The sequence below is a fragment of the Oncorhynchus gorbuscha genome, unplaced genomic scaffold (assembly GCF_021184085.1).
Source record: "Oncorhynchus gorbuscha isolate QuinsamMale2020 ecotype Even-year unplaced genomic scaffold, OgorEven_v1.0 Un_scaffold_1083, whole genome shotgun sequence".
Classification (NCBI taxonomy): Eukaryota; Metazoa; Chordata; class Actinopteri; order Salmoniformes; family Salmonidae; genus Oncorhynchus; species Oncorhynchus gorbuscha.
Genome location: NW_025745971.1, coordinates 42,501 through 55,000, shown reverse-complemented (window position 1 = coordinate 55,000; position 12,500 = coordinate 42,501). Strand labels below are relative to the sequence as shown.

The window sequence follows — 12,500 nt, the reverse complement described above, 5'->3', positions numbered from 1 at the left end:
CTAAACATGATGACAGACTAACCAGGGAGAACACTAAACATGATGACAGACTAACCAGGGAGAACACTAAACATGATGACAGACTAAACATGATGACAGACTAACCTGGGAGAACACTAAACATGATGTCAGACTAACCAGGGAGGACACTAAACATGATGACAGACTAAACATGATGACAGACTAAACAGGGAGAACACTAAACATGATGACAGACTAACCAGGGAGAACACTAAACATGATGACAGACTAAACATGATGACAGACTAACCAGGGAGAACACTAAACTTGATGACAGACTAACCAGGGAGAACACTAAACATGATGACAGACTAAACATGATGACAGACTAACCAGGGAGAACACTAAACATGATGACAGACTAACAGGGAGAACACTAAACATGATGACAGACTAACCAGGGAGAACACTAAACATGATGACAGACTAAACATGATGACAGACTAAACAGGGAGAACACTAAACATGATGACAGACTAAACAGGGAGAACACTAAACATGATGACAGACTAACCAGGGAGAACACTAAACAGGATGACAGACTAACCAGGGAGAACACTAAACATGATGACAGACTAAACATGATGACAGACTAACCAGGGAGAACACTAAACATGATGACAGACTAACCAGGGAGAACACTAAACATGATGACAGACTAAACATGATGACAGACTAACCAGGGAGAACACTAAACATGATGACAGACTAACCTGGGAGAACACTAAACATGATGACAGACTAACCTGGGAGAACACTAAACATGATGACAGACTAACCAGGGAGAACACTAAACATGATGACAGACTAAACATGATGACAGACTAACCAGGGAGAACACTAAACATGATGACAGACTAACCTGGGAGAACACTAAACATGATGACAGACTAACCTGGGAGAACACTAAACATGATGACAGACTAACCAGGGAGAACACTAAACATGATGACAGACTAAACATGATGACAGACTAACCAGAGAGGACACTAAACATGATGACAGACTAAACATGATGACAGACTAACCAGGGAGAACACTAAACAGGATGACAGACTAACCAGGGAGAACACTAAACATGATGACAGACTAAACATGATGACAGACTAACCAGGGAGAACACTAAACATGATGACAGACTAAACATGATGACAGACTAAACATGATGACAGACTAACCAGGGAGAACACTAAACATGATGACAGACTAAACATGATGACAGACTAACCAGGGAGAACACTAAACATGATGACAGACTAAACATGATGACAGACTAAACATGATGACAGACTAACCAGGGAGAACACTAAACATGATGACAGACTAACAGGGAGAACACTAAACATGATGACAGACTAACCAGGGAGGACACTAAACATGATGACAGACTAAACATGATGACAGACTAACCAGGGAGAACACTAAACATGATGACAGACTAAACATGATGACAGACTAAACATGATGACAGACTAAACAGGGAGAACACTAAACATGATGACAGACTAACCAGGGAGAACACTAAACATGATGACAGACTAAACATGATGACAGACTAACCAGGGAGGACACTAAACATGATGACAGACTAACCAGGGAGGACACTAAACATGATGACAGACTAAACATGATGACAGACTAACCAGGGAGGACACTAAACATGATGACAGACTAACCAGGGAGGACACTAAACATGATGACAGACTAAACATGATGACAGACTAACCAGGGAGGACACTAAACATGATGACAGACTAACCAGGGAGGACACTAAACATGATGACAGACTAACCAGGGAGAACACTAAACATGATGACAGACTAACCAGGGAGAACACCAAACATGATGACAGACTAAATAGGGAGAACACTAAACATGATGACAGACTAACCAGGGAGAACACCAAACATGATGACAGACTAAATAGGGAGAACACTAAACATGATGACAGACTAAATAGGGAGAACACTAAACATGATGACAGACTAAACATGATGACAGACTAACCAGGGAGAACACTAAACATGATGACAGACTAAACATGATGACAGACTAAACAGGGAGAACACTAAACATGATGACAGACTAAACATGATGACAGACTAAACATGATGACAGACTAACCAGGGAGAACACTAAACATGATGACAGACTAAACATGATGACAGACTAAACATGATGACAGACTAACCAGGGAGAACACTAAACATGATGACAGACTAACCAGGGAGAACACTAAACATGATGACAGACTAACCAGGGAGAACACTAAACATGATGACAGACTAACCAGGGAGAACACTAAACATGATGACAGACTAACCAGGGAGAACACTAAACATGATGACAGACTAACCAGGGAGAACACTAAACATGATGACAGACTAAACATGATGACAGACTAACTAGGGAGAACACTAAACATGATGACAGACTAAACATGATGACAGACTAACCAGGGAGAACACTAAACATGATGACAGACTAAACATGATGACAGACTAACCAGGGAGAACACTATACACGATGACAGACTAACCAGGGAGAACACTAAACATGATGACAGACTAACCAGGGAGAACACTAAACATGATGACAGACTAACAGGGAGAACACTAAACATGATGACAGACTAACCAGGGAGAACACTAAACATGATGACAGACTAACCAGGGAGAACACTAAACATGATGACAGACTAACCAGGGAGAACACTAAACATGATGACAGACTAACCAGGGAGAACACTAAACATGATGACAGACTAAACATGATGACAGACTAACTAGGGAGAACACTAAACATGATGACAGACTAAACATGATGACAGACTAACCAGGGAGAACACTAAACATGATGACAGACTAAACATGATGACAGACTAAACATGATGACAGACTAACCAGGGAGAACACTATACACGATGACAGACTAACCAGGGAGAACACTAAACATGATGACAGACTAAACATGATGACAGACTAACAGGGAGAACACTAAACATGATGACAGACTAAACATGATGACAGACTAACTAGGGAGAACACTAAACATGATGACAGACTAAACATGATGACAGACTAACCAGGGAGAACACTAAACATGATGACAGACTAAACATGATGACAGACTAACCAGGGAGAACACTATACACGATGACAGACTAACCAGGGAGAACACTAAACATGATGACAGACTAACAGGGAGAACACTAAACATGATGACAGACTAACCAGGGAGGACACTAAACATGATGACAGACTAACCAGGGAGAACACTAAACATGATGACAGACTAACCAGGGAGAACACTAAACATGATGACAGACTAACCAGGGAGAACACTAAACATGATGACAGACTAACCAGGGAGAACACTAAACATGATGACAGACTAACCAGGGAGGACACTAAACATGATGACAGACTAACCAGGAGAACACTAAACATGATGACAGACTAACCAGGGAGAACACTAAACATGATGTCAGACTAACCAGGGAGGACACTAAACATGATGACAGACTAACCAGGGAGAACACTAAACATGATGACAGACTAAACAGGGAGAACACTAAACATGATGACAGACTAACCAGGGAGAACACTAAACATGATGACAGACTAAACATGATGACAGACTAACCAGGGAGAACACTAAACATGATGTCAGACTAACCAGGGAGGACACTAAACATGATGACAGACTAAACATGATGACAGACTAAACATGATGACAGACTAACCAGGGAGAACACTAAACATGATGACAGACTAACCAGGGAGAACACTAAACATGATGACAGACTAACCAGGGAGAACACTAAACATGATGTCAGACTAACCAGGGAGAACACTAAACATGATGACAGACTAACCAGGGAGAACACTAAACATGATGACAGACTAACCAGGGAGGACACTAAACATGATGACAGACTAAACATGATGACAGACTAAACAGGGAGAACACTAAACATGATGACAGACTAACCAGGGAGAACACTAAACATGATGACAGACTAAACATGATGACAGACTAAACATGATGACAGACTAACCAGGGAGAACACTAAACATGATGACAGACTAAACATGATGACAGACTAACCAGGGAGAACACTAAACATGATGACAGACTAACCATGATGACAGACTAACCAGGGAGAACACTAAACATGATGACAGACTAACCAGGGAGAACACTAAACATGATGACAGACTAACCAGGGAGAACACTAAACATGATGACAGACTAACCAGGGAGAACACTAAACATGATGACAGACTAAACATGATGACAGACTAACCAGGGAGAACACTAAACATGATGACAGACTAACCAGGGAGAACACTAAACATGATGACAGACTAACCAGGAGAACACTAAACATGATGACAGACTAACCAGGGAGAACACTAAACATGATGACAGACTAACCAGGGAGAACACTAAACATGATGACAGACTAAACATGATGACAGACTAACCAGGAGAACACTAAACATGATGACAGACTAACCAGGAGAACACTAAACATGATGACAGACTAACCAGGGAGAACACTAAACATGATGACAGACTAACCAGGGAGAACACTAAACATGATGACAGACTAACCAGGGAGAACACTAAACATGATGACAGACTAACCAGGGAGAACACTAAACATGATGACAGACTAAACATGATGACAGACTAACCAGGGAGAACACTAAACATGATGACAGACTAACAGGGAGAACACTAAACATGATGACAGACTAAACATGATGACAGACTAACCAGGGAGAACACTAAACATGATGACAGACTAAACATGATGACAGACTAACCAGGGAGAACACTAAACATGATGACAGACTAACCAGGGAGAACACTAAACATGATGACAGACTAACCAGGGAGAACACTAAACATGATGACAGACTAACAGGGAGAACACTAAACATGATGACAGACTAACCAGGGAGAACACTAAACATGATGACAGACTAAACATGATGACAGACTAACCAGGGAGAACACTAAACATGATGACAGACTAAACAGGGACACTGTTGTGGATACAGGGTCTGTGGTTGGTGAGGAAGGGGAGGTTTGAGGTAGTCCTGTAGTTGGGGAGGTTTGAGGTTGTCCTGTAGTTGGTGAGGAAGGGGAGGTTTGAGGTTGTCCTGTAGTTGGTGAGGAAGGGGAGGTTTGAGGTTGTCCTGTAGTTGGTGAGGAAGGGGAGGTTTGAGGTTGTCCTGTAGTTGGGGAGGAAGGGGAGGTTTGAGGTAGTCCTGTAGTTGGTGAGGAAGGGGAGGTTTGAGGTAGTCCTGTAGTTGGTGAGGAAGGGGAGGTTTGAGGTAGTCCTGTAGTTGGTGAGGATCTCAGGCCCTCTTTCTTCAGTATGGGAGTTACTGCCAGTGGGCATGGGGTCAAGGGAGGAGAACAGGGAGGCTTTAACTAAGGCAGTGGGCATGGGGTCAAGGGAGGAGAACAGGGAGGCTTTAACTAAGGCAGTGGGCATGGGGTCAAGGGAGGAGAACAGGGAGGCTTTAACTAAGGCAGTGGGCATGGGGTCAAGGGAGGAGAACAGGGAGGTGTTAACTAAGGCAGTGGGCATGGGGTCAAGGGAGGAGAACAGGGAGGCTTTAACTAAGGCAGTGGGCATTGGGTCAAGGACAGAGAACAGGGAGGCTTTAACTAAGGCAGTGGGCATGGGGTCAAGGGAGGAGAACAGGGAGGCTTTAACTAAGGCAGTGGGCCTGGGGTCAAGGGAGGAGAACAGGGAGGCTTTAACTAAGGCAGTGGGCATTGGGTCAAGGGAGGAGAACAGGGAGGCTTTAACTAAGGCAGTGGGGTCAAGGGAGGAGAACAGGGAGGCTTTAACTAAGGCAGTGGGGTCAAGGGAGGAGAACAGGGAGGCTTTAACTAAGGCAGTGGGGTCAAGGGAGGAGAACAGGGAGGCTTTAACTAAAGCAGTGGGGTCAAGGGAGGAGAACAGGGAGGCTTTAACTAAGGCAGTGGGGTCAAGGGAGGAGAACAGGGAGGCTTTAATTAAGGCAGTGGGGTCAAGGGAGGAGAACAGGGAGGCTTTAACTAAGGCAGTGGGCAAGGTCTTGTTATCAAGGGAGAAACCTCACTCCCTCCCCTTTTCTCTCTTTTCTCGTGCTCCATCGGCCCCCAGGAACCTGGTCTCTCTCATTAACGAGAAGGCTCTGTTCCTCACCTGGTCTCTCACTCCCTCTCTCTCCAGGCGCTCCATCGGCCCCCAGGAACCTGATCTCTCTCATTAACGAGAAGGCTCTGTTCCTCACCTGGTCTCTCACTCCCTCTCTCTCCCTCTCTCTCTCTCTCTCTCTCTCTCTCTCTCTCTCTCTCTCTCTCTCTCTCTCTCTCTCTCTCTCTCTCTCTCACTTTCTCCCTCCCCTCCTCCCTCTCTCTCCAGGCGCTCCATCGGCCCCCAGGAACCTGGTCTCTCTCATGAACGAGACGGCTCTGTTCCTCACCTGGTCTCTCTCTCCCTCTCTCTCCAGGCGCTCCATCGGCCCCCAGGAACCTGGTCTCTCTCATGAACGAGAAGGCTCTGTTCCTCACCTGGTCTCTCTCTCCTCTCTCTCCAGGCGCTCCATCGGCCCCCAGGAACCTGGTCTCTCTCATGAACGAGACGGCTCTGTTCCTCACCTGGTCTCCACCTAGCGACAGCGGTGGCAGGAAGGACCTGACTTATAACATCATGTGCCAGCGCTGTGGCAGTGGCGCCTCCGGTGGCGAGGAGGACTGTGAGCCGTGTGAGACCGACCTGCGCTTCGTACCACGCCTCCTGGGCCTCACCGGGACCTCGGTGGCTATTCTGGACTTTGCCACACACGCCAACTACACCTTCCACGTAGAGACGGTCAATGGAGTGTCTGGACTGGGAGGAAACACCAGGCCCCTGGCAAACATCACTGTTACTACTGACCAGACTGGTGAGTACTGACCAGACCCCTGGTTATCATCTCTGTTACTACTGACCAGAAACCTGGTTATCATCACTGTTACTACTGACCAGACCCCTGGTTAACATCTCTGTTACTACTGACCAGACCCCTGGTTAACATCTCTGTTACTACTGACCAGACCCCTGGTTATCAACTCTGTTACTACTGACCAGACTGGTGAGTACTGACCAGACCCCTGGTTAACATCTCTGTTACTACTGACCAGACCCCTGGTTAACATCTCTGTTACTACTGACCAGACCCCTGGTTAACATCACTGTTACTACTGACCAGACTGGTGAGTACTGACCAGACCCCTGGTTAACATCTCTGTTACTACTGACCAGACCCCTGGTTATCATCACTGTTACTACTGACCAGACCCCTGGTTAACATCACTGTTACTACTGACCAGACTGGTGAGTACTGACCAGACCCCTGGTTAACATCTCTGTTACTACTGACCAGACCCCTGGTTAACATCTCTGTTACTACTGACCAGACTGGTGAGTACTGACCAGACCCCTGGTTAACATCTCTGTTACTACTGACCAGACCCCTGGTTAACATCTATGTTACTACTGACCAGACCCCTGGTTAACATCTCTGTTACTACTGACCAGACCCCTGGTTAACATCACTGTTACTACTGACCAGACCCCTGGTTAACATCTCTGTTACTACTGACCAGACCCCTGGTTAACATCACTGTTACTACTGACCAGACTGGTGAGTACTGACCAGACCCCTGGTTAACATCCCTGTTACTACTGACCAGACCCCTGGTTATCATCTCTGTTACTACTGACCAGACCCCTGGTTAACATCTATGTTACTACTGACCAGACCCCTGGTTAACATCTCTGTTACTACTGACCAGACCCCTGGTTAACATCTCTGTTACTACTGACCAGACTGGTGAGTACTGACCAGACCCCTGGTTAACATCACTGTTACTACTGACCAGACTGGTGAGTACTGACCAGACCCCTGGTTATCATCTCTGTTACTACTGACCAGACCCCTGGTTAACATCTCTGTTACTACTGACCAGACTGGTGAGTACTGACCAGACCCCTGGTTAACATCACTGTTACTACTGACCAGACTGGTGAGTACTGACCAGACCCCTGGTTATCATCTCTGTTACTACTGACCAGACCCCTGGTTAACATCTCTGTTACTACTGACCAGACCCCTGGTTAACATCACTGTTACTACTGACCAGACCCCTGGTTAACATCTCTGTTACTACTGACCAGACCCCTGGTTAACATCACTGTTACTACTGACCAGACTGGTGAGTACTGACCAGACCCCTGGTTAACATCTCTGTTACTACTGACCAGACCCCTGGTTAACATCACTGTTACTACTGACCAGACCCCTGGTTATCATCTCTGCTACTACTGACCAGACTGGTTACTACTGACCAGACCCCTGGTTAACATTGTTGTAATGAAATCTAATCATGGCGTCTCCTGAACCAAGGTGTTGTTGTAGTTATTAAATGAGATCTAATCCTGGCGTCTCCTGAACCAAGGTGTTGTTGTCGTTATTAAATGAGCTGTTGATCTAATCCTGGCGTCTCCTGAACCAAGGTGTTGTTGTAGTTATTAAATGAGCTGTTGATCTAATCCTGGCGTCTCCTGAACCAAGGTGTTGTTGTAGTTATTAAATTAGATCTAATCCTGGAGTCTCCTGAACCAAGGTGTTGTTGTCGTTATTAAATGAGATCTAATCCTGGCGTCTCCTGAACCAAGGTGTTGTTGTAGTTATTAAACGAGCTGTTGATCTAATCCTGGCGTCTCCTGAACCAAGGTGTTGTTGTAGTTATTAAATGAGCTGTTGATCTAATCCTGGCGTCTCCTGAACCAAGGTGTTGTCGTCGTTATTAAATGAGATCTAATCCTGGCGTCTCCTGAACCAAGGTGTTGTTGTAGTTATTAAATGAGCTGTTGATCTAATCCTGGCGTCTCCTGAACCAAGGTGTTGTTGTAGTTATTAAATGAGCTGTTGATCTAATCCTGGCGTCTCCTGAACCAAGGTGTTGTTGTCGTTATTAAATGAGTAGTGTATCTAATCCTGGCGTCTCCTGAACCAAGGTGTTGTTGTCGTTATTAAATGAGATCTAATCCTGGCGTCTCCTGAACCAAGGTGTTGTTGTAGTTATTAAATGAGCTGTTGATCTAATCCTGGCGTCTCCTGAACCAAGGTGTTGTCGTCGTTATTAAATGAGATCTAATCCTGGCGTCTCCTGAACCAAGGTGTTGTTGTAGTTATTAAATGAGCTGTTGATCTAATCCTGGCGTCTCCTGAACCAAGGTGTTGTTGTAGTTATTAAATGAGCTGTTGATCTAATCCTGGCGTCTCCTGAACCAAGGTGTTGTTGTAGTTATTAAATGAGCTGTTGATCTAATCCTGGCGTCTCCTGAACCAAGGTGTTGTTGTAGTTATTAAATGAGCTGTTGATCTAATCCTGGCGTCTCCTGAACCAAGGTGTTGTTGTAGTTATTAAATGAGCTGTTGATCTAATCCTGGCGTCTCCTGAACCAAGGTGTTGTTGTAGTTATTAAATGAGCTGTTGATCTAATCCTGGCATCTCCTGAACCAAGGTGTTGTTGTAGTTATTAAATGAGATCTAATCCTGGCGTCTCCTGAACCAAGGTGTTGTCGTCGTTATTAAATGAGATCTAATCCTGGCGTCTCCTGAACCAAGGTGTTGTTGTAGTTATTAAATGAGCTGTTGATCTAATCCTGGCGTCTCCTGAACCAAGGTGTTGTTGTAGTTATTAAATGAGCTGTTGATCTAATCCTGGCGTCTCCTGAACCAAGGTGTTGTTGTCGTTATTAAATGAGATCTAATCCTGGCGTCTCCTGAACCAAGGTGTTGTTGTAGTTATTAAATGAGCTGTTGATCTAATCCTGGCGTCTCCTGAACCAAGGTGTTGTTGTAGTTATTAAATGAGCTGTTGATCTAATCCTGGCGTCTCCTGAACCAAGGTGTTGTTGTAGTTATTAAATGAGCTGTTGATCTAATCCTGGCGTCTCCTGAACCAAGGTGTTGTTGTAGTTATTAAATGAGCTGTTGATCTAATCCTGGCGTCTCCTGAACCAAGGTGTTGTTGTAGTTATTAAATGAGCTGTTGATCTAATCCTGGCATCTCCTGAACCAAGGTGTTGTCGTCGTTATTAAATGAGATCTAATCCTGGCGTCTCCTGAACCAAGGTGTTGTTGTAGTTATTAAATGAGCTGTTGATCTAATCCTGGCGTCTCCTGAACCAAGGTGTTGTTGTAGTTATTAAATGAGCTGTTGATCTAATCCTGGCGTCTCCTGAACCAAGGTGTTGTTGTCGTTATTAAATGAGATCTAATCCTGGCGTCTCCTGAACCAAGGTGTTGTTGTAGTTATTAAATGAGCTGTTGATCTAATCCTGGCGTCTCCTGAACCAAGGTGTTGTTGTAGTTATTAAATGAGCTGTTGATCTAATCCTGGCGTCTCCTGAACCAAGGTGTTGTTGTAGTTATTAAATGAGATCTAATCCTGGCGTCTCCTGAACCAAGGTGTTGTTGTCGTTATTAAATGAGATCTAATCCTGGCGTCTCCTGAACCAAGGTGTTGTTGTCGTTATTAAATGAGATCTAATCCTGGCGTCTCCTGAACCAAGTTTGGGGGGACGTCCATGTGATTTCTCTTCCTGGTATTACAGAACATGACTGTCTGGGTTTTCAGACAGACATCAATAGGTTCCACTTTATAATAACCAGAAACTGCACAATGGTTCTGAGAGGTGCTGTGTTTGTTATATTATGCTGCCTGGTGGAGCTCTCATTATGGGTTTTACACGCAGCACATTGTGGAACACACACACACACACACACACAAACACACACACACACACACACACACACACACACACACACACACACACACACACACACACACACACACACACACACACACACACACACACACACACACACACACACACACACACACACACACACACACACACACACACACACACACGGTCGGACACACGTTCAGTCACTAGCTCCCAGGGCGTGCAGGGAGAGGGAAGCTAACCAAGGGAGGTGCACCCTGGGAAAGGAAGTAACATCTTTTATGTAAATATTATCTCCTGCGGGAGGCTGAGAAACAGCTTGCTCTGCTGTTCCCATCACTTTATTCAGAGGTTGGGATTGACTCATCAAAATGGAGCTGTCAGCCCTCCTCCCCTTCTCTTCCTTCTCCTCTCCTCTTTTCCTCTTCTCCTCTCCTCCTCCTCTCCTCCTCCTCTCCTCCTCCACCTCTCCTTCTCCTCTCCTCCTCCACCTCTCCTTCTCCTCTCCTCCTCCTCCCCTCTTTCTCTTCCTCTCTTCCTCTCCTCCCCTCTTCCTCTTCCTCTCCTCCTCCTCCTCTCCTTCTCTTCTCCTCTCCTCCTCCTCCTCTCGTTTCCTCTTCTCCTCTCCTCCTCCCCTCTTCCTCTTCCTCTCCTCCTCCTCCTCTCCTCTTCTCCTCTCCTCCTCCTCCTCTCGTTCCCTCTTCCTCTTCTCCTCTCCTCCTCCTGTTTTCCACTCCTCCTTCTCCTCTCCTTCTCTTCTCCTCTCCTCCTCTCCTCTCCCCCTCTTCCTCTTCCTCTCTTCCTCTCCTCCCCTCTTCCTCTCCTTCTCTTCTCCTCTCCTCCTCCTCCTCTCCTCCCCTCTTCCTCTTCTCCTCTCCTCCTCTCCTCTTCTCCTCCTCCTCTCCTTCTCCTCTCCTCTACTCCTCCTCCTCCTCTCCTCCCCTCTTCCTCTTCTCCTCTCCTCTTCTCCTTCTCCTCTCCTTCTCTTCTCCTCTCCTCTCCTCCTCTCCTCTCCCCCTCTCTTCCTCTTCTTCTCTTCCTCTCCTCCCCTCTTCCTCTCCTCCTCCTCCTCTCCTTCTCTTCTCCTCTCCTCCTCCTCCTCCTCTCCTCCCCTCTTCCTCTCCTCTTCTCCTCCTCCTCTCCTCCTCCTCTCCTCTTCTCCTCCTCCTCTCCTTCTCCTCTCCTCTACTCCTCCTCCTCCTCTCCTCCTCTCCTCTTCCTCTCCTCCTCTTCTCCTCCCCTCTTCCTCTTCCTCTCCTCCTCTCCTCCTCATTGTCTGCTAAACCTCAGAAGATCCTCATTACTAAACACAGTGGCAGCTCACACAGTCAGACAGACACAGACAGACAGACTTTCTCTCTCTCTCTGTCTTCCTCTCTTACATAAGCACACCCAGTCAGGTCCACTTCAACACCTAATCCAGGCTATGTGTTAGAGCACCACCCATGATCCCCCCTGTTTAACCCTGTTGAACCAGACACCACCCATGATCCCCACTGTTTAACCCTGTTGAACCCCACACCACCCATGATCCCCCCTGTTTAACCCTGTTGAACCAGACACCACCCATGATCCCCCCTGTTTAACCCTGTTTAACCCTGTTGAACCAAACACCACCCATGATCCCCCCTGTTTAACCCTGTTGAACCAGACACCACCCATGAT

The 12,500-nt window shown here is 46.0% G+C and overlaps 1 pseudogene; it reads left to right on the top strand.

Annotated features, from left to right (window-relative positions):
- LOC124021198 overlaps positions 1-12,500 on the top strand; it is a 135,939-nt pseudogene that overhangs the window by 80,951 nt on the left and 42,488 nt on the right.